Here is a 24,669-nt window from a genome sequence, read left to right as displayed (position 1 = left end):
CAAATCAGAAGAGATCCTAATCAGAAGAGATTGGGAGATCCCAATCAGAGGAGATCCCAATCAGAGGAGATCCCTCACCCAATCGTGAGGGGGGAGAAATACCCCCTCACGATTTGGGATCTCTTCTGATTTGGTTAAAGCATATTTTCCTGGGATTGTCGCCACCCTTTTAGTATTTTACTTGCTCCTTCATATACTCTTAGCTGGACAAAATGACAAGGCGGAAAAATTCACAACAAAAAAAAGAACAAGAGGCAGTACCGAAGGCTAGGGACCTAATCAATACAGACATTGGTAATATGTCAGATCTAGAGTTCAAAATGACAATTCTCAAGGTTCTATCCGGGTTTGAAAAAGGCATGGAATATATTAGAGAAACCCTCTCCAGAGATATAAAAGCCCTTTCTGGAGAAATAAAAGAACTAAAATCTAACCAAGTTGAAATCAAAAAAGCTATTAATGAGGTTCAATCAAAAATGGAGGCTCTCACTGCTAGGATAAATGAGGCAGAAGAAAGAATTAGCGATATAGAAGACCAAATGACAGTGAATAAAGAAGCTGAGCAAAAGAGGGACAAACAGCTACTGGACCATGAGGGGAGAATTCGAGAGATAAGTGACACCATAAGACGAAACAACATTAGAATAATTGGGATTCCAGAAGAAGAAAGAGAGAGGGGAGCAGAAGGTATACTGGAGAGAATTATTGGGGAGAATTTCCCCAATATGGCAAAGGGAACGAGCATCAAAATTCAGGAGGTTCAGATAACGCCCCTCAAAATCAATAAGAATAGGCCCACACCCCGTCACCTAATAGTAAAATTTACAAGCCTTAGTGACAAAGAGAAAATCCTGAAAGCAGCCCGGGAAAAGAAGTTTGTAACATACAATGGTAAAAGTATTAGATTGGCAGCTGATTTATCCACAGAGACCTGGCAGGCCAGAAAGAGCTGGCATGATATTTTCAGAGCACTAAACGAGAAAAACATGCAGCCAAGAATACTATACCCAGCTAAGCTATCATTGAAAATAGAAGGAGAGATTAAAAGCTTCCAGCACAAACAAAAACTGTAAGAATTTGCAAACACCAAACCAGCTCTACAGGAAATACTGAAAGGGGTCCTCTAAGCAAAGAGAGAGCCTACAAGTGGTAGATCAGAAAGGAAAAGAGACAATATACAGTAACAGTCACCTTACAGGCAATACAATGAATCATATCATTCATATCTCTCAATAGTTACCCTGAATGTTAATGGGCTAAATGCCCCAATCAAAAGACACAGGGTATCAGAATGGATAAAAAAACAAAACCCATCTATATGTTGCCTTCAAGAAACTCATTTTAAGCCCGAAGACACCTCCAGATTTAAAGTGAGGGGGTGGAAAAGAATTTACCATGCTAATAGACATCAGAAAAAAGCAGGAGTGGCAATCCTTATATCAGATCAATTAGATTTTAAGCCAAAGACTATAATAAGAGATGAGGAAGGACACTATATCATACTCAAAGGGTCTGTCCAACAAGAAGATCTAACATTTTAAAATATCTATGCCCCCAATGTGGGAGCAGCCAACTATATAAACCAATTAATAACAAAATCAAAGAAACACATCAACAATAATACAATAATAGTAGGGGACTTTAACACTCCCCTCACTAAAATGGACAGATCATTCAAGCAAAAGATCAACAGGGAAATAAAGGCCTTAAATGATACACTGGATGAGATGGACATCACAGATATATTCAGAACATTTCATCCCAAAGCAACAGAATACACATTCTTCTCTAGTGCACATGGAACATTCTCCAGAATAGATCACATCCTCGGTCCTAAATCAGGACTCAACCGATACCAAAAGATTGGGATCATTCCCTGCATATTTTCAGACCACAATGCTCTGAAGCTAGAACTCAACCACAAGAGGAAGCTTGGAAAGAACCCAAAACATGGAGACTAAACAGCATCCTTCTAAAGAATGAATGGGTCAACTGGGAAATTAAAGAAGAATTGAAAAAAATCATGGAAACAAATGATAATGAAAACACAACAGTTCAAAATCTTGGGACACAACAAAGGCAATCCTGAGGGGAAAATATATAGCGGTACAAGCATTTGTCAAGAAACAAGAAAGGTCTCAGGTACACAACCTAACCCCACACCTCAAGGAGCTGGAGAAAGAACAAGAAAGAAACCCTAAGCCCAGCAGGAGAAGAGAAATCATAAAGATCAGAGCAGAAATCAATGAAATAGAAACCAAAAAAAAAAAAAAAAAAAAAAAAAAAAAAAACAAACAAACAAACAATAGAACAAATCAACGAAACTAGGAGCTGGTTCTTTGAAAGAATTAATAAAATTGATAAACCCCTGGCCAGACTTATCAAAAAGAAAAGAGAAAGGACCCAAATAAATAAAATCATGAATGAAAGAGGATAGATCACAACTAACACCAAAGAAATACAAACTATTATAAGAACATACTATGAGCAACTCTACGCCAACAAATTTGACAATCTGGAAGAAATGGATGCATTCCTAGAAATATATAAACTACCAAAATTGAACCAGGAAGAAATAGAAAGCCTGAACAGACCCATAACCAGTAAGGAGATTAAAACAGTCATTAAAAATCTCCAAACAAACAAAAGCCCAGGGCCAGACGGCTTCCCGGGGGAATTCTACCAAACATTTCAAGAACTAATTCCTATTCTCCTGAAACTGTTCCAAAAAATAGAAATGGAAGGAAAACTTCCAAACTCATTTTATGAGGCCAGCATCACCTGGATCCCAAAACCAGACAAGGTTCCCATCAAAAAAGAGAGCTATAGACCAATATCCTTGATGAACACAGATGCGAAAATTCTCACCAAAATACTAGCCAATAGGATTCAACAGTACATTAAAAGGATTATTCACCACGACCAAGTGGGATTTATCCCAGGGCTGCAAGGTTGGTTCAACATCCGCAAATCAGTCAATGTGATACAATACATCAATAAAAGAAAGAACAAGAACCATATGATACTCTCAATAGATGCTGAAAAAGCATTTGACAAAGTACAGCATCCCTTTCTGATCAAAACTCTTCAAAGTGTAGGGAGAGAGGGCACATACCTCAATATAACCAAAGCCATCTATGAAAAACCCACCACAAATATCATTCTCAATGGAGAAAAACTGAAAGCTTTTCCACTAAGGTCAGGAACATGGCAGGGATGTCCATTATCACCACTGCTATTCAACATAGTACTAGAAGTCCTAGCCTCAGCAATCAGACAACAAAAGGAAATTAAAGGCATCCAAATCAGCAAAGAAGAAGTCAAATTATCACTCTTCGCAGATGATATGATACTCTATGTGGAAAACCCAAAAGACTCCACTCCAAAACTGCTAGAACTTGTACAGGAATTCAGTAAAGTGTCAGGATATAAGATCAGTGCACAGAAATCAGTTGCATTTCTCTACACCAACAAGACAGAAGAAAGAAATTAAGGAGACAATCCCATTTACAATTGCACCCCAAACCATAAGATACCTAGGAATAAACCTAACCAAAGAGGCTAAGAATCTATACTCAGAAAACTATAAAGTACTCATGAAAGAAATTGAGGAAGACACAAAGAAATGGAAAAACGTTCCATGTTCCTGGATTGGAAGAATAAATATTGTGAAAATGTCTATGCTACCTAAAGCAATCTACACATTTAATGCAATTCCTATCAAAGTACCATCCATCTTTTTCAAAGAAATGGAACAAATAATTTTAAAATTTATATGGAACCAGAAAAGACCTCGAATAGCCAAAGGGATATTGAAAAACAAAGCCAAAGTTGGTGGCATCACAATTCCGGACTTCAAGCTCTATTACAAAGCTGTCATCATCAAGACAGCATGGTACTGGCACAAAAACAGACACATAGATCAATGGAACAGAATAGAGAGCCCAGATATAGACCCTCAACTCGATGGTCAACTAATCTTTGACAAAGCAGGAAAGAATATCCAATGTAAAAAAGACAGCCTCTTTAATAAATGGTGTTGGGAAAATTGGACAGCCACCTGCAGAAAAATGAAATTGGACCATTTCCTTACACCACACACAAAAATAGACTCAAAATGGATTAAGGACCTCAATGTGAGAAAGGAAGCCATCAAAATCCTTGAGGAGATCACAGGCAGCAACCTCTTCGACCTCAGCCGCAGCAACATCTTCCTAGGAACATCGCCAAAAGCAAGGGAAGCAAAGGCAAAAATGAACTATTGGGGTTTCATCAAGATCAAAAGCTTTTTCACAGCAAAGGAAACAGTTAACAAAATCAAAAGACAACTGACAGAATGGGAGAAGATATTTTCAAACGACATATCAGATAAAGGACCAGTGTCCAAAATCTATAAAGAACCTAACAAACTCAACCCAAAGAACAAATAATCCAATCAAGAAATGGGCAGAGGACATGAACAGACGTTTCTGCAAAGAAGACATCCAGATGGCCAACAGACACATGAAAAAGTGCTCCATATCATTCGGCATCAGGGAAATACAAATCAAAACCACAATAAGATATCACCTCACACCAGTCAGAATGGCTAAAATCAACAAGTCAGGAAATGACAGATGCTGGCGAGGATGAGGAGAAAAGGGAACCCTCCTACACTGTTGGTGGGAATGCAAGCTGGTGCAACCACTCTGGAAAACAGCATGGAGGTTCCTCAAATGTTGAAAATAGAACTGCCTTATAACCCAGCAATTGCACTACTGGGTATTTACCCTAAAGATACAAACGTAGTGATCCAAAGGGGCACGTGCACCCGAATGTTTATAGCAGCAATGTCCACAATAGCCAAACTATGGAAAGAACCTAGATGTCCATCAACAGATGAATGGATCAAGAAGATGTGGTATATATACACAATGGAATACTATGCAGCCATCAAAAAAACCCCGAAATCTTGCCATTTGCGACAACATGGATGGAACTAGAGCGTATCATGCTTAGCGAAATAAGTCAAGCGGAGAAAGACAACTATCATATGATCTCCCTGATATGAGGAAGTGGTGATGCAACATGGGGGCTTAAGTGGGTAGGAGAAGAATCCATGAAACAAGATGGGATAGGGAGGGAGACAAACCATAAGTGACTCTTAATCTCACGAAACTAACTGTGGGTTGCTGCAGGGATGGGGGTTGGGAGAAGGGGGGTAGGGTTATGGATATTGTGTAGGGTATGTGCTTTTGGGTAAATTGGAAGGGGAGGTGAACCATGAGAGACTATGGACTCTGAAAAACAATCTGAGGGGTTTGAAGTGGCGGGGGGGTGGGAGGTTGGGGTACCAGGTGGTGGGTATTACAGAGGGCACGGCTTGCATGGAGCACTGGGTGTGGTGAAAAAATAATGAATACTGTTTTTCTGACAATAAATAAATTGGAAAAAAAAGGAAAAAAATGGGCAGAGGACATGAACAGACATTTCTGCAAAGAAGACATCCAGATGGCCAACAGACACATGAAAAAGTGCTCCACATCACTCGGCATCAGGGAAATACAAATCAAAACCACAATGAAATAGCACCTCACACCAGTCAGGATGGCTAAAATTAACAAGTCAGGGAATGACAGATGCTGGCGAGGATGCAGAGAAAGGGGAACCCTCCTACACTGTTGGTGGGAATGCATGCTGGTGCAACCACTCTGGAAAACAGCATGGAGGTTCCTCCAAAATTTGAAAATAGAGCTACCCTATGACCCAGCAATGGCACTACTGGGTATTTACCCTAAAGATACAAATGTAGTGATCCGAAGGGCAGGTGCACCCAAATATTTATAGCAGCAATGTCCACAATCCCAAACTATGGAAAGAACCTAGATATCCAACAACAGATGAATGGATAAAGAAGATGTGGTATATATATATATTGCAGCCATCAAAAGAAATGAATTCTTGCAATTTGCGATGACATGGATGGAACTAGAGAGTATTATTCTTAGCAAAATAAGTCAGTTGGAAAAAAGACAACTCTCATATGATCTCCCCGATATGAGGAAGTGGAGATGCAACGTGGGAGGTTTGTGGGGTAGGAAGGAATAAATGACACAAGATGGGATCGGGAGGAAAACAAACCATAAGAGACTCTTAATCTCACAAAACAAACAGAGTTTCTGGGGGGAGAGGGGTAAGGAGAGGGTGGTGGGGTTTTGGACATTGGGGAGGGTATGCGCTATGGAGAGTGCTGGGAAGTATGTAAACCTGGCGATTCACAGACCTGTACCCCTGGGGCTAATAATGCATTATATGTTTATAAAAATATATATATTTTTAAAGCAAACCAATTAGTACAAATGGGATCATGAGAAGAGGTGAAGCCAACCCCACCCTTGATCCCGCTTCTCTGTTCTTTTCCTCAGAGGCACCAAATATTCCCAGTTAATAAGGACTTTCTCCAGAAATATGCACTGAATATACAAAATAGGTGTATACATCCAAAAGGGTTGTAATATACTTTGGCAATCACTGATAGCTGCTTTTTTATTAAGTTAATTACAGATCCACTGTAGTGAGCACAAGTGATGCCCTCTTTCTGAAAATGGACCAATTTACAAGGTGTGATTTGAGAAAAGCCCACAGAGGCGGAGGTAGGCTATGGTGGGCAGTGGATGTCCCAGACAACCAGCTTCCCTTCCGTTGTCATGGAAAGTATTTGTGTTAAATTCAAATGAAAGAGTGACTGGCTAAATTTTCCCAGAAGCTTGTTGAAGGTCTGCCTTTCATAAGACAGATTACACATTATGTTGGTGATAAATATAAAACAAAGCATTAGTCAGTAGTATAAAACAAAGCATTTGTCAGTATGGCATATTTTATAAATTACATTGATTTACAGTAGGAAAAAAGATAAAAATCAAAAAAACCAATCACTAGGAAATCTCTTCCCCATGAATTGCCATGGTGCAGGCCATTCTGAACCTCTGAAGATTTGCTAGGAGCAAGTGAAGGGCTGTGCACGGGGTTCATTAAACTGTTTGCTTCAAGCAAATGAAAAAGTGTTTAACCACTTGTTTATATCTATTCAACTTCTCTTACCGAGGTTTTAGAGACTGATAAAAGGGACTAATGTCTGTCTTGTGCAAAAGCATGCTCCAGTTGTAAGATATCACAAAATAATTATTCCCGTCTTATAACTATAAACTTTTCCCATAAACTAGTTTCCCATCAGTAGAAATTAAGTACTGTACACAGACATGCCCCAGACACCTCATGAAATCTGTACTACATAAAATAAGGCACAAGAGCCATCTTTCTTAGGCAATGTCTTGGAGACAAAATGTAGAAAGAACCCAGAGAGGTGAGTGGCGCCCCACAATGAATGTACAGTGAATGAATCAATCAGAGAAATGCCTTCATTTGCCATGTGATACAGCAAGTTTGCTGCCCCCTTCTCTAACGACACAGAGAAGATCCTTGGGCTCACCTTTTCTGCCCTGAACACAGGAGGGTCAAAAAACAATCACTGGTCAAGGGAGGCCATCAAGTTCTTCCTAAGAGCTGCTCTACTTCCTTACAAGGCATTGTCGTGACTTGTGGGTTTTGTATTTGCAAACTCACCTACTCGCTACAATTTATAACCCCAAAATCAACCCTTGTGGCCCCTTCATGATGGTTTGTAGGCACGTGCAAATGCGGAGTGGCAAAAATCTGACTCTCCCTGTGCACACGTTCCTAGCTGAGTCCAGTGAAGACATGCGCTGCCTTCTTATTCCAGCTTTCAAACTGTAAACAAGTGTCTTTTCAGGGTCTGCTTACCACCGCGTGGGTCATGTTTTTGAGGTGTTTTTACTTGGTGAGAGCAGTATTTAAACTAATGCAAACATGGTACTGAAAGGCAGTCTAATGACGTACCTTCCAGAGAATATACCTGAATTAGATAAACGTCATTCAGGTATGCGTTTCAGAGCTGTTGTCTGTGAGTCAGCGCTAATGCATTAACATTATGTATTAAATACGGTGTCTTCAAAAGAAAACACACATAAGACAAGGTTATGTATCTATCTGTGGGGGAAACTGCTATGACCCAAGGCTGGCAGGAATCTAATCCTATACTTCTCCTAGGAGCAATGATTTTGTACTCGCTGAGGTCTGCAGAGACTTTGTGAAACTTAACTGCCACACATAATGAGAATTGACTTTATTGTTTGATAACTTTGACTTGTGAAAAAGAGGTTTGGACAGAATCATCTTTGTATTCATCCATCTCAAAAATTTTTTTTGCATGCCCTCTTTAAACTAAATTTCTATAAATCCTACCAAGATTGAAGAAAGGAAGCAGAAGAAACACCATCAGGTGCTCACTGAGGGCAGCTTACATGGGTGTCAAATGCAGAAATTGTGGCAGGAAACGGGACCCGAGGTCCACCTCAGATGCGACAATGGCTCCAGGTGAGCAGGCAGGCAAGATAACTTGCCTGATGCATCTGATGCACCACCTTTGTACTGGCTCTGAAACGTCTAAATATGTAAGATCATGTTTTATTATTCTGAGAACTGGGTAGCCTAAAAATGAGCCACTCACATTCAACTCTTTATTATATCACTCCGAACTAACTTTTCATTCTTTGTCATATGCACACATATATTAGTACAGGCATCACTTTTTGGGGGATATTTTCTCAGGATAGTCAAATTTCTTTTACATAATATTTTATTTTGAACAATGGTTCCATTATTTTCAGCTGACAATTCAATACAGTAAAGGACCCAAGTAAAAATGTCCAATGATTTGCCCATGGTGTACTATGAAGACAAACAAAGAGTAGCCTGAAGTGACTAAGCTTACACATATTTACTCTCTACAACATCTGACATATAAAAATGCAGGAAGCATTACTCACTTTTTCTGTTAAACGTGGGCACTGTGAGCAAGTATATCTTCCTCTTCATACTGAGGGGTACAGAAAAAATAATCAGTACTACAAAAAGACCTGGTTTCTAAAACAAAGAACTATTATAACCACAAAATCAAAAGGAATGCATCTAAACAGGGTCAGAGCTTTGCAACCTCCTCAGATAAGAGAACCTGCCTCAAGGAACATCTGAAAGCATTCGGAAAGAAAAGCAAATGTGTTTTTTAAAAATGCCACAAATGATTTTGACTTTAAATGGTAGTAAATGAAAATCTGAATGCTATATTTCTAAGGCATTAAAGCTACAATAAGTACCAGAAGTTACAACTAGCACTGAAAATTGGTGACTGAATCAGTGTTTTTGTTTCTGTTTTGCATTTTCAATTGAGGTAAAGTTCACATAACATAAAATTAACCATTAATCATTTTATTATTTTTAATAGATTTTATGCTTTAAATATTTTTAAAATATAAATTCAATAATTATAAAGATTTTATTTTGAGGGGTGCCCTGGTGGCTCAGTGGGTTAAGCCTCTGCCTTCAGGGTCCTGGGTTTGAGCCCCACATTGGGCTCCCTGCTCAGCAAGGAGCCTGCTTCCCCCTCCGCCTCTTGTGACTACTTGTGATCTCTGTCAAATACATAAATAAAATCTTAATAAATAAATAAATAAATAACGATTTTATTTTGATGTAATCTCTACACCAAACAACTCCAAGATCAAGAGCCACGTGCCCCACTGACAGAGCCAGCCAGGCATTCTGACCATTAGTCATTTTAAAGTGTACAATTCGGGGACACTTAGTACACTAACAACGCTGGGCACCATCCCCTCTGTCTAGTTCAGGACATTTTCATCACCCCAAAAGGAAGACCCCCTCCATTAAGTTATCATGCATGCCCCTCCCTTAGGTCCAACAACCACCATTCTGTACTTTGTCTCAATGGATTCTCCTCTTCCAGACATTTCACATCGATGGACTCATACAGCACATGGTTTTTTGTGTATGGCTTCTTTCCTTTACCATGATGTATAAGAGGTTCATCCATGTCGTAGTGGGTGTCAGTGCCTCGTTCCTTTTTATGGCCGAATCATAGTCCATTGTATGGAAGGACCACATTTTGTTTATGCATTCCTTAGCTGCGGGACATGTGGTTTGCTTCTACCTTTTGGCTACTGACAATTATACTGCTGCTATGAATGTTTTTATGTTTGTATTTGTCTGAATGCCTGTTTTAAATTCCTTTGGATTTAGGAATTGCTGGGTCATGTGGTAATTTTATGTTTAAGTTTGATGTTTTTTTAATCTCATGATTCTGCCCTGTGTCAGTATATACAGTGCTGATCTGTTTGCTAATTCCTTTCTAAAAGGGGGTAAAAACCAAGGACTTGAAAAAATGCTGTATTTTTTAAACATGTTAAATACATTCAAATAAATATTTGCCTCATTACTTTAAAAAATTAAATGAAATTTAAATTAACTGTAGAAAGAACCAAGATGCCCTTCAACAGATGAATGGATAAGGAAGATGTGGTCCATATACACTATGCAGTATTATGCCTCCATCAGAAAGAATGAATACCCAACTTTTGTAGCAACATGGACGGGACTGGAAGAGACTATGCTGAGTGAAATCAGTCAAGCAGAGAGAGTCAATTATCATATGGTTTCACTTATTTGTGGAGCATAACAAATAGCATGGAGGACATGGGGAGTTAGAGAAGAGAAGGCAGTTGGGGGAAATTGGAAGGGGAGGTGAACCCTGAGAGACTATGGACTTTAAAAAACAATCTGAGGGGTTTAAATTGGCGGGTGGGTGGGAGGTTGGGGTACCAGGTGGTGGGTATTACAGAGAGCATGGAGTGCATGGAGCACTGGGTGTGGTGAAAAAATAATGAATACTGTTATGCTGAAAATAAATAAAAATAAATTTAAAAAATTATCTGCTACTGACAATACACTAGTTTCCAATGAGACTAAAGTAAATGCTATAATTAAATCAAAACATTTTAACACATATTTATTGCTTCCTAAGTAGATACTGTATGGTTACATTACCAAAACATCTGTACTTGGGGAATGAACATATACTTGTCCCTACATTTAAGACAAATCAAAATATTTCTACTTACCCACAAATAATATATTACTGTGTTCTACTGTTGCTTACCAGTTCTTTATTATTTGTTGGATTAAAAGTAAAATAGTTCTGAAATATAAAGTATGGAAATATATTACATTATGACAAATTTTCTGTTTCACTCAGGCTAAGCTAAATGTTAAAAATAAATAATATTTATATTATATTAAATAGATGAGTAGGAATATAAAACAGAAAAGACAACAGCATTTTGCAAGTGATAGGAACAGAATTGAAACCCTGAACATTAAAATTAATGGCCTCAAATATGTTCCCTTTCTTATTTAGTCTTATTTATTGTAATTCATCATCTGTAAATTGGAACAAGCAAAAGTAGCACAATATTCACTGATAACATTTAATCTGTGTCCTTTTGAACAAAAACTGCTGCATACACATTTCTAAATTTGACAAAGCCACAAGGTAACTTGGAGTGAATGAAAATACTGGAAAGAGTTTCTGATTCCTGCAAACATGGTGAAGAGCATGGGCTCCTGGCTCCCTTCCCATAAATCAACCCTGGGGTAACTATGCAAGTGAGGAAACCACAAAGTGCAGAAGCTGAACAACAGCTACACCACCACAGAGCTCACTGGGGAGACTGAGGCACGTGTCCTGTGGGGTTATGTATATGGGAGGGGGTGGCTGCGGCCTGAGGTGAAGCAATGCAGGGGGCAGCCCTGGGAGACAACTTCTAGAAACATGACTTACATTCCCTTCCTGCCACCTCCACACCATCACCTACTCCATGCCTGCTCCAGGAATGTGAAGGACCAGTCCTAATATTTGAGAAGTAATTTCAGGACAGCTCATTAGCCTTGGCAGGGGCGGGGGGAATAGGGTGGCCGGGAAGGGGGCAGAACTGTTGGAGGTAAATGCATGGACAAGTCCTCAAAAAGGCTGGAAATCAGCCTCAAATCACTGTGATTTGTGATGCAATTAATCAGTTAATCTCGTTAACTTTGCCAGATGCCAGCAAGAAGCAAAAGTGAGTCTTCCTTGGAGGAAGGTACCATCCTGAGTATCAAATTATTCCTAGACTTCTTAAAGCATGACACTGAGCATCCAATGAAACACAACCAGGCATATGAAAGAGACATTTTCAAATAACTGACAATTGAGAGGGAAGCAATCATCAGCAAGAGACCCCAGGAGATGCAGGCATAACATCAACATATGCAGACTTGACAATAACTGTGGTCATGGAGTGCCAGAGAGTAGAGGGCAAGATGGGCAATCTCAGCAGTAACACTATTTTTAAAAAGAATCAAGTGGAAATTCTAGATCTAAAACAAAACAACCAAACAAAAAAAACTGACTTAAAAAACTTCAAAAGATAATTTAACAGAAAATAAAATATAGCCAAAGAAATAATTGGTCAGTACAATGGGAAGATAAATTGTAGGAGAAAATGTCCACACTGAAGGATAAAGACACAAAAGAACAGACAATAAAGACAATAAGAGAGATAGAGCACAAGACAGGTCTAATGTCTGTATAATTGGAGTACCAAAAGGAGAGGAAAGAAAAAAAAGTGATAAAAGTGATGTTAAAAGTAGTGGGAGAGAATTTTGCAAAACTGAAGAAAGATACAATATTCCAAGTTCAAAGAACTCCAGAAGATACGTTTTTTTGTTTTTTAGATTTTCATTTTTATTTATTTATCCTTTTTTTGTGAGTAATCTCTTTGCCAACATGGAGCTTGAACTCACAAGTTAAGATCAAGAATCACATACTACACTGACTGAGCCAGCTAGGCACCAATTTTGGATTTTTTAAAAAATCAACAACATATTCATATACATAGAGACACATCCTTAAAAACTGCTAACAATTAGCAGAAAACCTTAAAAGCGGCCAGAATGGGGCAGGAGGGGAAAGACATACATAATTTTCAGATGGGGGAACAATAAGATTGATAGTTGACTTCTCAACAGAAATGATATTATGTCTGAAGACAATAATATCTTCAACATATGGAAATAACTACCACCCTACAGCCCTAAAGTTAGGGCAAATAGCCTTCAGAAACAAAGATAATTACTAAGAGAAACAAAAGCATATATCCTACAAAGACTTGTGCATGAAAGTTCATGCACCTTTGTTTTCAACAGCCACAAACAGGAAACAGAGCAAATGTCTTTTAACAGGTGAATCAGAAAATTGTGACATATCCATTTGATGACTACTCAGCATTCACATTTTAAAGGACACATAAAGAGGAATAAAGAGAAATAAACTATTTTTGCATTCATAGATGAATCTCAAAAATTAAATCAAATAAAAAAATTAAATTGAATAAAAGAAGTCAGCATCCTCCACAAAAAGAGTCCATTTCTGTAAAATTCCAGGGAATACAAATGGACAGACATTAATAAACAGGAGGGTAGATGCTGGAAGATGGGTGGAGGGGAAGCTTAGGGTTATCCCCCTCACAAAGGGAAGCCACTCAAAGACTTGAAGTAAGAGAGTGGTATGATCTGTCCAGCTCACTTAAGAACTGTTGCTCTGGCTGCTGCAGGATGGTAGGAAAGACTGGAACAAGAGTGAACACAGCTCAGCTGGAAGGATATTGTAGTCATGCAGGGAGCTTTGGTGGCCATGGAAATGGAGAGGGGAGGAAGGATTTCGGGTGCATCTTGGGAGTGCACAGGACTTAAAAGTCATGGGAATGGATGAGAACACCCAGGAAGAAGGTGTCTCCATAAGAGGAGCTCCCACAACTCAACCCTGAGGACAGCCAGCATTTAGAAGGTGTGCAGTCAAAGAGGATAAGGCCACAGAGTAGCTCAGGGAAGGTTGTGAGCACAAGGAAGGTGTCTTCAGCACTCACTGGGAACGGTGCTCGTGCCAATGTAATAGTTCTTGCTTCACTTGGAAATACCAGTGACTGTGATAAGCACAGATTTGGTAGAGCTGTGGGTAGGTGGAAGACAGATCAGAAGAACAAATAATTTTCATCATCAGTAGGATAGATAAATGAGTTATATTATATTCAAAGTAGAAAAGGCTAGATAGGTGTGAAAATAGTGAATTATAGCTCAGTAATCAAAATGGATGAATCTCAGAAACAAGGCAGACAAAATGAATCAATTATGATTCCCGATATGCACCAATCAAAACAAGTAAAACAAAATAGGATAGTGCTGAGGGAGGGGCACCTGGCTGACTCAGCCAGTAGAGCCCATAGCTCCTGATCTCAGGGTCCTGAGTTCCAGCCCCATGCTGGCTGTGGAGCCTACTTTAAAAAAGTGGTGGCGGAAACCTGGGTGTCTCATTTGGTTAAGCATCTGACTCTTGATTTTGACTCAGGTCAGAATCTCAGACTCCTGAGTTCGAGCTCCACATCAGGCTCTGCACTCAGCCTGGAGTCTGCATGAGAGTCTCTCTCTCCCTCCTTCCGCCCCTCCCTGCTCAAGTTCTCTCTTTCTCACTCAGGGAAAAAAAAAAAAAGGAAAGTACTGAGAGACACTTGCTAGACAAAAGTATACAGGAAAGCATGGGAATGTGTAACACAAAATCTGGGACACTAGTTAACTAGTTAACCCTAGTTAACTTGGAGATGGGATTGTGGAAGGAGGACAAAGGGATTTCTAGGGTTTGGGTTATTTTCTTTCCTCAATGGGCAGTAAACACACACGTACCTTTTGTTTCATGCCTTAAAATGTACACATTTTGGATGTATGCCTCCTTTAGCAATGAAAATATAAAGAGATCAAATATTTTGGGCAAAAAAGTGTAAATGAGACATGATGAAGTCAGAAAGCAGGCACAGACAGCACCTCAGAAACATGTAACTGTGAAGAGGTGCAGAGAGCCAGAGCTGGAGGGAGATGCACCATCAGTGGTGTCCCCCAAAGACAGGGGAATCAAACACATGTGTGTCTGCTCGGAGTATAGCCACAGAGGGAGGGAGAGTGGATCATTGCAGGAGAGGGCCTCGGGTGCCCCAGAGGAGAGGCATCTCGGGCACTGGCCACTCTTACACACAGAGGAGCAAGAGACACTGGTGAGGATGAAGCAGGTTGTAGGCTGAGAGGGAGAACAGGCCAGTGTTTGTATATGATGGCCCCCATTCTCTCAACGCAAAATGAGAGAGGTCATCAGCCAAGAGGAAGAGGAAGGGATGGGGAGGGATGAAGAGAAGGTGTGAGACAGTTCACTCTAATGAAACAGCCAGCCTACTAGAAAGCTGGGCTGTGCTGAGAGCTTGCTCACCCTTTGTGACTCAAGCCCAAATCGAAGGGCTTAGTCCAGCGGGGTGGGCAGGAATGTAGAGCAGGTAGAATATGGCAGAATCCTTCCAGACTTGGGGCCTTGCAGCGCTGTCCACAGCACATTCCTCTGCCGCCGAGATAGTGGTTCATCTGTTCTGCCAAACTAGGCAGCCACTGGCCACTGGTGGCTGGGGAGTACTTGAAATGTAGTGAGGCCAAGGAAATGAATCTGCAGTTTTCTTTGTTTGTTTTTGTTTTGTTTTAAAGATTTTATTTATTTAATTGACAGACAGAGATCACATAGTGGTCAGAGAGGCAGGCAGAGAAAGTGGGGAAGCAGGTTCCCTGCTGAGCAGAGAGCCTGATGTGGGGCCCGATCCCAGGACCCTGGAATCATGACCTGAGCCAAAGGCAGCAGCTTAACCCATGGAGCCACCCAGGTGCCCCTGAATCTCTAGTTTTATCTCACTCTAACTGACTTAAATCCAAGTAGCCACTTGTATTCAGCAAAGTTTCATGACACAAAATCCTACACATAGCAGATGTGTTTCTATAGACTAGCAATGAAAATCCACGAAGGGAATGAAGAACACCAATCCACTTATGATAGCATAAAAAGACCTACGAACAAACTTTCAGTGGAGGGTTTGTTTGCTGCAAAGGATACTGCTGAAGGAAACTCAAGAAGATGTAAGAGAATGGAAAGACAGCCTGTGCCCGTGGATTCTTTTGTTTGTTTGTTTACTTGCTTTAAAGATTTTATTTATTTATTTGACAGACAGAGATTACAAGTAGGCAGAGAGGCAGGTGGGAGGTGGGGGGAAGCAGGCTCCCTACTGAGCAGAGAGCCTGATGCAGGGCTCAGTCCCAGGACCCTAGGATCATGGCCTGAGCAGAAGCTCAGAGGCTTTAACCCACTGAGCCACACAAGTGCCACTGTGCTCATGGATTGTTAAGAGGACAACTGCCCAAAGCAATCTACAGATTCAATGCAAGCTCTAATAAGTCCCAGAGTGGTTTCTTCCAGCAACAGAAAAACTCACTATGGCCGGCGGCTACTGTATCAGCTCAGCTTATAAAAGCTGTGAGGAAATTTTTTGCGGAGACCTAGAGGGAAGGTGGGGGACAAGAAGGAGAGACGTGGACATGAAGCTGCAGTATGGCATGTACCCAGCTGAGCCCAGTCACCCAGGACCTCTGACTGGGTTCTGGGTCCTGCACCCAGGTGAACACTTTGCACAGTGTCTGGCACATCGTAGGGACCAAGCAGCCGTGTGGTGAGCGAAGGGTGCAACGATGAGTAAGACGATACAGAACGGAAGAGTAGACTCGGTGGTTGTCCTTGGCAAGTCGCTTCAAGCAAACTGAGACTAATAATTTCTGGGTCTCAGGAGCAGTTAAGAGCATGTCTAGAACAGGAAAGGCCACTGGCCCATGACTTCAGACAAATTACCTAGTACTTAACAGTAGCAGTCCATTGTGTTACTAAAGAACTCCTTCCCAGCACGTTTGCATTGACTGTGTCAGATGCTTGCTGTAACAAACTTAGCAGAACCTGGCACATAATATATGCTCAAGAAAATATTGCTCACTATCAAGAAGAGTAAAATGAGATCAAGGATACGGCCATGGTGTTTTTTGTTTTGTTTTGTTTTGTTTTTTACAAGTGCTAGTGTACCATAACTGAATGCCAGCAAAACCAAAAGTAGGTTTGGACCTGGGCTTGGTGTGACTGTAGACTAGCTTTGCACACTCAAACTGAGCTCACCTGAACACCATACTCTTTGAGGAGATTGCGGGTACATGTTGGCATTTCCACGGCTAAGGTCCACCTCCAGATGCAAAGTTCCTGTGAATGACAGTAGATGGAGCAGAATGAGAAGGTTCCTGAAGACTGTTGATAAACCCGACACCTCTCATGGTAGCCATGTAACTTTGGCTCAGGAACATGGCACCATGAGCTAAACCCCAGAAAGAGAACCCCCAATGAGGGGCCGTGGGATCCAGTCCTTCCCTGAGAGCATCACATCACCACATGAACTGCTCACCAGGACCCACTTGACAGGCCAGCCAGCCCACTGAGGCCGCCTCCACGTGCCCCATATCTGGATTTCAGCATCAGAGATGGTTCCCAGATATTTGGCAACCCAGGTGATGGCTATGGCCCCGATGCCATTGCCTTCTGGGCAGCTGTCAATATTGTGTGCACAGGAATGGTGCAAAACAGGACCAGGGAACACCCAATTGTGGAGGTCTGCCTTGCTCCCCAGAGGGACTCGCTTCAAAAGCTATGGAGGAAACAAATGTGGTCCATCCATACAACAGACTGCAATGCAGCCATACAGAGGAAGGAAGCATAGACCCCTGCTGTATCAGGGGTGGACCCCCCAGAACATCACATGAAGTAGAGAAGTCTGACACAAAGACCACACATTGTTCAAGCTCATTGATTGAAGTTTCCAGAATTAGAAAATCCAAAGGGATGGACTAGCATGTCAGTGGCTGTCAGGGGGAATGGGAGGGATGACTGAGGGCTTTAGGTTTTCCTTGTGGGGTTTTGGAACTAGGGGCACCCAGCAGGCTCAGCTGGTGGAGCATGTGACTCCTGACCTCGGGTTTGTGGGTTCCAGCCCTACGTTGGGCATAGAGATGACTTTAAAACAGCAGTTGGAACCGGATACTAGCGGCGATGGCACAACATTATAAACACGCTCAATGCCACTGAATCGCAGGCTTCACAACGGCCTATTTTACCTTATGTGAATTTTACCTAATTTTAAAAAATAATAAAACTAACTCAGCATTATGCAAACATGCTGTTTGTTCTCTTCATGAAGTCAACTGTCATCCACTATTGAACGCTGATTCTGTGCCAGGCACGAAGGACGGAAATAAGAAAAAAAGATGCCTAGGACAATACCCCAGCTCTCAGGAAAACAAGCGCCCTCCCACCTAAGTGGGAATGAAAATAAGCACAGTCTTTCTAGACAGCAACTTAGCTGCATCTGTCAAAATTTTAAATGCACACACCCTAGGATTCAACAATTGCTCTTCTATAGCTTTCTTCCCAGAAAATAATAGCAAAATTAAACAGAGATAAATATAAAAATAATGTTCATCATGCACTGCTTTAATGGCAAAAAAATCTCAAAAATACAAATATCCACGGATGTGGGAACTGTTAAAAAACATTATGACATAACCATATAATGAAAAACTAGGCTACTTGCAAAAAGATTGAGGCAGGGGCACTTGGGTGGCTCAGTTGGTTAAGGGGCTGCCTGCAGCTCAGGTCCTGGGATCAAGTCCTGTATCAGGCTCCCTGCTCAGTGGAGAGCATGCTTCTCCCTCTCCCTCTGCCTGTCACTCTGAAAACTTATGCTCTCTCTCTCCCTTTCTCTGAAAAATAACTAAAAAAAAAAAAAAAAGAATGAGGCCGATGTGGGAAGGTGACCAAAATTTTGTGAAAAAAGCAAGTTGCTGAACAGTGTAGTTAGCTTCATCCTGCATGAGGGAGAGAGAGTGCACACATTTCTGTGCATGGAAGAGTCTAAAGGAACAGATTCTAAACTAAACAAGGGTGACTCTGGAGATGGGTCTGGGTAAGGAAGGACTCAATTTTCCTTCCCTCATTCACTACTATACTATGTCACTGGCAAGACTGTAGAACCCTAAGAAGCAGGAAAAACCTTGTCACATGCAGAATTAAATGAGATACTTAAATATCTAAGTGAGCCAGAGGAACACAACAGAAGCAAGGATGTGAGTGATGTGAGTGAGCAGCAGCACGGGGGTCAGGGGAGCAAAGGCTGGTGGTAGGACTCTTGATCCAGGACCACGGGCTGGTAGTTTCCCATTGTTCTTCATTACAGAGCTCTTGTTACAGGAAATACCAGCAGGCCTTGTAGGTCATTCCACGGCCCCAACTGGCTGGGACCAAGTCTGTGTCCCAGCTGAGGACCTGGCTGGTTCTCTGTCACCGGAGAAGGCTTCATCCCCCTGGGAACTAGCCCCCAAAATCATTTGAGAGAAGGCAGTCCTAACATTGCTGTGAATGACACCATGATGTCCTTAGTGGGGAAAAGCATCTTATCCCTGTGGCTTTCCAGAATTAAAACAGAGAGCCAGTGATGTCACCTGGGCCTGTTCTGTAAACATATTGGTGGGAAGAGAATCTGTTTATTTTGCTTAGGAATGGGTGATGTTTAAAAGAATTTAACATATCAGAGCCTCTGATGGATTGAATTTGTGACTCTAATTTAAAGCCCGTCATTGATTCAGACTTGTAATTTTACACTCAAATCACACTGGTTTATAAACAGTATTAGATTATTTAAGAGAACTTAAGATTTGCCATAGTTATGTCTAATTTATTAGATTTACATTAATTCTCTAAGTATGGGTAAAGGGTTTATTTTTTAATCAGACTACTAAAGAACTTAGAGATAAAACCAAATATATTCAATTTCTAAGTGCAGTTTAAAAATTTTTAAAAGGAATTAGTAATCAAATCTGTGATTTGGGCCAAACATTAATCAAAACCTCCTTAAAGGCAATTATAAAAATCTGCTAGATTTATAAAAGGAATACGATTTATAAGTTGAATTAAAAAAACTTAAGGGAAAACTATGGTTCTTAGTTTATAACTTTAATAAAGTGAATATTAATTCTAAAACCAACTGATTTTTTTCTGGGTCCCAAATTCATCATTTACTATATCATAAAACTCGCATTGACATATTGAATCATTAACCAAAGATTCACTTTACTTTGCAATTAAAAAGAAAAAAAAATCACTGCCAGAGTCACCCCTAGTCTAGTCGGGGAGACAGCTTTATAGGCAAGAGAAAAATCAAATCGGGGCGCCTGGGTGGCTCAGTCAGTTAAGCCTTCAGCTCGGGTAGTGACCCCAGTGTCCTGAGATTGAGCCCCACATCAGGCTCCCTGCTCAGCAGGGAGTCTGTTTCCGCCTCTCTCTTTCTGCCTTCCTCTCTGCCTACCTGTGCTCTCTACTTTGTCAAATAAGTAAATAAAATCTTAGAAAAAAGCAAAGCAAAGAAAAAAAAAAAACACAAAGAATAAAGCCTTTTTAGGGAGCCAGCTGCGCCTGGGGAAGGGAGCTACCAGCAACAGTTTCAGAGAAGAGACACATGTGAGGCACCCACCCTTCCTCCTGTGGACTCTATCACAGGATAGAACAACTTTTCTTCATGTGTAAGTCAGATATTCCACTACTTGCAGCTGGAAGCATGTGACAGCCACAGGTGACAGCCAGGCACACAGAAGGGGAATTCCACTTTCTGGGGGACAAGTTCCCATGACTAGGATGCAAAATGCGTTTTTCCCTCTATCTCAGGCTGCATCGGCAAGAGGCAGCCTCTGAAGGGTGTTCAGCAGGGGAGTAACAGAAACAGATTTTGCTTTTGTGAAAAGATCACACTCAAAATGCTGTGGAAAACAACCACACGATGCTGCACGCTGATGTCCATGGATCTGTATTTAGGACAATAGCAAATGTTTTGGAAGGAAACACACCAAATTTACTACCTCCAGGAAGAGGGCAAAGATTGGAGATGGTGGTCAAAGGAGACCTTAGCTTTCAATTAAAAGATTATTAAAAATCAACAGATGAGTAGATAAGCAGAATCAGTATATCCATGTGATAGAATCTTGAAAACAAAGGAAGCACTGACTGATGCCACAGCACGGGAGAACTCTGAAAACATTATGCTGAGAGAAAAACAAGACATAAAAAGCCACATATGATTCACGGACATAAAATGATGACAGGCAAACCTATAGAGAAAGAAAGTTGATGAGGGGCACAGAGGAAGGAGAATGGGGAGCTCACTGTCATAGAGTTTCTGTTTGGGGTGATGAAAATGTTCCGGAAATAGTGCCGATTGTCACACAGCATTGTGAATGTAATTAATGCCACCAAATTAGACATTTAAAAATCATAATTTGGGGCGCCTGGGTGACTTAGTGGGTTAAAGCCTCTGCCTCCAGCAGATAATAAAATCTTTAAATTAAAAAAAATATATATTTTTACAATGGGGCACCTGGGTGTCTCAGTTGGTACAGCCTCTGGCTCTTGGTTTCAGTGCAGGTCATGATCTGAGGGTCCTGGGATCAAGCCCCATGTTGGGTTCCGCACTCAGCGAGGAGTCTGCTTGAGGATTCTGCCTCCCTCTCCCTCTGCCCTCCCCCCACTCACACTCTCTTGGTCTTAAATAAATGATAAATAAATCTTTTCTAAAAATACGAAGATGGCCAATGTCATGTTATGTGTATTCTAAATCACCATCCTGGAGGTTGGGTTGCAGAGTGAAGCTGCAGAGGAGGAGGCTGGCCAGGTGGGAGTGGGAGGGCAGGGCCAGCAGAGTGGGCTTTAGAAGGCCTCTGGGAGGTGATGTAACAGGGCTTGGGGACATTTTAGCAGGAGATATCCACGGGACATCCAGGTAGAATGTTCTCCAGCAGCTTCCTCATCCATGAAAAGAGGAATTATGAGGTGGTTAGGGAGATGAAGATGGTGTGGTTACCACCCCAGGTCTGCTCCCTCCTGGCTGGAGAAAAGGACCAACTGTATCCTCCTCACCATCTTGGGCCAGAGGAAGCAGAGTCTGAGAAGGCAGATGAAAACCAAGGGGACGTGGTATCAGAGAAGCCAAGGAAATGACAAGTGTCAAATGCCACTGAGACATCTAGTAAGATGAGGACCAGGATTAAGTAACAGGGCCCTAGGACATCACCAGTCACCGGGGGGACCTGTATCTTAGAACATTCAACCTAACTTTCCAGAATACCCAAGAGCTTTAAACAACTTCTTACTACTCATCCCCAACTGGACTCATCCACCCCTATGTCACCACCCCTACAACTCAACCAGGGCCTTACAATCTTATGAATTAATCTAGCACTGCACTCTGCCTCTAGGACCAGGAATGAAGAAAGAAAACACACATGAACATCTATCATGGGCCATGTACTGTTTGCTACTGGTCTTCATGACAGTCCCGTAAGGTAAGTGCAGTGTGTTGAGGGCCTCCTCAGAAGTCAGGTCCACCCAGAGCCTCAGGATGTGAGCATATAATGCTCACAGGGTCCTTGAGACGTATTAGTTCAGATGAGGGTGGATTAGGATGGATCCTAAAACCAAGGACTGCTGAACTGATAGAAGGGCACACACAAAGAGACACACAGAGGACAACGCCATGTGAAGACAGCAGCAGAGACTAGAGTGATTAGTCTACCAGCCAAGGAACATCAAGGGCTGCCAGCCACCGCCAGCAGCTGGGAGAGAGGCCTGGAGCAGGTTCTCCCTCAGAGCCCCAGAAGGAACCACTCTTTAGGGCACCCTAATTTCAGACTTCCAGCCTCGTGAACTGTGAGGGAATAACTTTCTGTTATTTTAAGCCCCTCAGCATGTGGTAAATTTTTTAAAGATATTAATTATTTATTTGATGGACAGAGATCACACAAGTAAGCAGAGAAGCAGGCAGAGAGAGAGAGAGAGAGAAAAGCAGGATTCCTGCTGAGCAGAAAGACAGATGCAGGGCTAGATCTCAGGACTCTGGGGTCAGGACCTGAACCAAAGGCAGAGGCTTTAACCTGCTCAGCCCTTCAGGCACGTCAGGGTGTGGTAATTTCTTAGAGCAGCCCAAGGAAACTAAAACAGTGGGTATGATTAGCCTCTCTCTTTTTTTTTTTTTTTTTTTTTTTTTTTTTGTAGATGGGGAAAATGACTTCACTTCTCTGGGCCTCCAAGCTGGGTTAGAGTTAACCTCCCTCATCTACTCTGGGACATCGCCAAACCAACCTTCTTGGCCTAAAGGGCCAAGAATTGTAATGGGGGAAATTCATGAAGGTAATGTCACCCCAGGCTGCTTCACCCTCACCCGGCATCCCACCGCTGGCTTCTGCATGCCCAGACCAGCATTTCTCATTTGTTGCAGATATGCTACACAGAGCAGGGAAAAAGAGGCTTGCACCACACCTACCCTGTGAAGGAGTCCCATGTGATTATCAGGCAGTCGGGCCCTTTGTCGGCAGTGGCAATCCACTGTCTGTCTTCCCTGATGCAGAGGCAGGAGATCACATTAGCATGGCCCTGCAGAAATGCAGAGAAAATGCTCTGAAACATTCAGGATGGCCAGAGAGGCTGGAGCCCCACAGAGAGAACTAAGCTTCCCTTCCTGGTTCATCAGGCTGAAAATCCCACTCCTATGGCCTTTCCCTGGCATTTCTCCATAATCAGTGGTTTTCCGATTTTCTTTCCCTCAAAACCCCTGAAGGGTAAGCCACACTCTCCACAAGGACAAGGGCTCCCTACAAATCTAGGCATGTGCCCAACTGTGAACCCAGGTGGGGAATAAATGTTGGGGTTCTGCCCCACCTCCAGCCCCCTTGAAGCCCTGCTGGCTTCCTCTCCCTTAAACAGTGTCCATCCAGGTCACTGAGCAGATCTGGAGTAAAAGCCTCTCTGCTGGTCTCCCTGCTTTCATTCCCATCCCCTCACAATCCTTTCCCAGTAACTCAGGAACCTTCTGGAAACAAGATGCTAGTGCTGCCTGCCAGGAAATAGCCCATTTCCTCCCTCCTTCCTCTTCCCTTGCTCATTCCGTGTCAGTCATACCAGCCTTCTTTCTGGACCCCATGGGCAGGCCTGCAAACCTGGAGCTCCCTGGGTCTGGACTGCTCCTCCCCAAACTGCCCATGGTTGGTTCTCCTCAGTCAGTCAGATCTCGGCACAAAGGGCATGTTTGCCAGCACAACCAACTGGAGGGCCATCTCTCACTCCTCATCTCTCTCCTGCAGCAGTCCACATTTCCTTTGGAGTGTTTGTTGTAATTTGTAATTGGGTATTTATGAGACTATAAGCTCCATGTTTTGTTCATGACTACAGGCCCAGAATCTGAAACAAAGAGGTTCTGATAAATAACTATGGAATAAATGAATGAAGGAATGAATGGATGGATGGATGGATAATCAAGGCCACTCCCAGCCACATGACTCTGCAGGAGGCTGGACAGCTGCCTGACATGGTCCCTACTTCTCAGTCCCTCTGCCTGCTGCTCCTTCCTCGCTCTGCAGACACAAACTCCCCCCCTCCCTCCCATCAGCACTGGGCTCAGTGCTGCACATTCAACTAAGCTCCAAGAAGGGCTGCTTGTGGGCTTGTGTGTTTCCAACACCTAGAGAGAAAATTCTGCACCTACATGGCATGGATCCCTGAGTATGGACTAGACTTTTGGGAAGCCCTCTGTGATGTTTTTGACCTAGGCATTGACTTAAGGAGGGTCCTTATTAAAATATATGTCTGGGGACTCTTGGGCAGCTCAGTCAGTTAAGCGTCTGCCTTCAGCTAAGTCTTTGATCTCAGGATCCTGGGATCGAGCCCTAGGTCAGGCT

The 24,669-nt window shown here is 42.1% G+C and overlaps 1 protein-coding gene and 1 pseudogene across 1 annotated transcript in view; one reads left to right on the top strand and one right to left on the bottom strand.

Annotated features, from left to right (window-relative positions):
• The window catches only part of LOC122907377 (cytospin-B-like), a 426,680-nt gene that overhangs the window by 74,046 nt on the left and 327,965 nt on the right, over positions 1-24,669 (top strand).
• The window catches only part of LOC122906806, a 36,506-nt pseudogene that overhangs the window by 11,479 nt on the left and 358 nt on the right, over positions 1-24,669 (bottom strand).

The sequence above is a fragment of the Neovison vison genome, chromosome 5 (genome assembly GCF_020171115.1).
Source record: "Neovison vison isolate M4711 chromosome 5, ASM_NN_V1, whole genome shotgun sequence".
In the NCBI taxonomy this organism is placed as follows: Eukaryota; Metazoa; Chordata; class Mammalia; order Carnivora; family Mustelidae; genus Neogale; species Neogale vison.
Note: the sequence above shows the minus strand (reverse complement) of the source record. Positions and strands in the feature narration are given on the sequence as shown.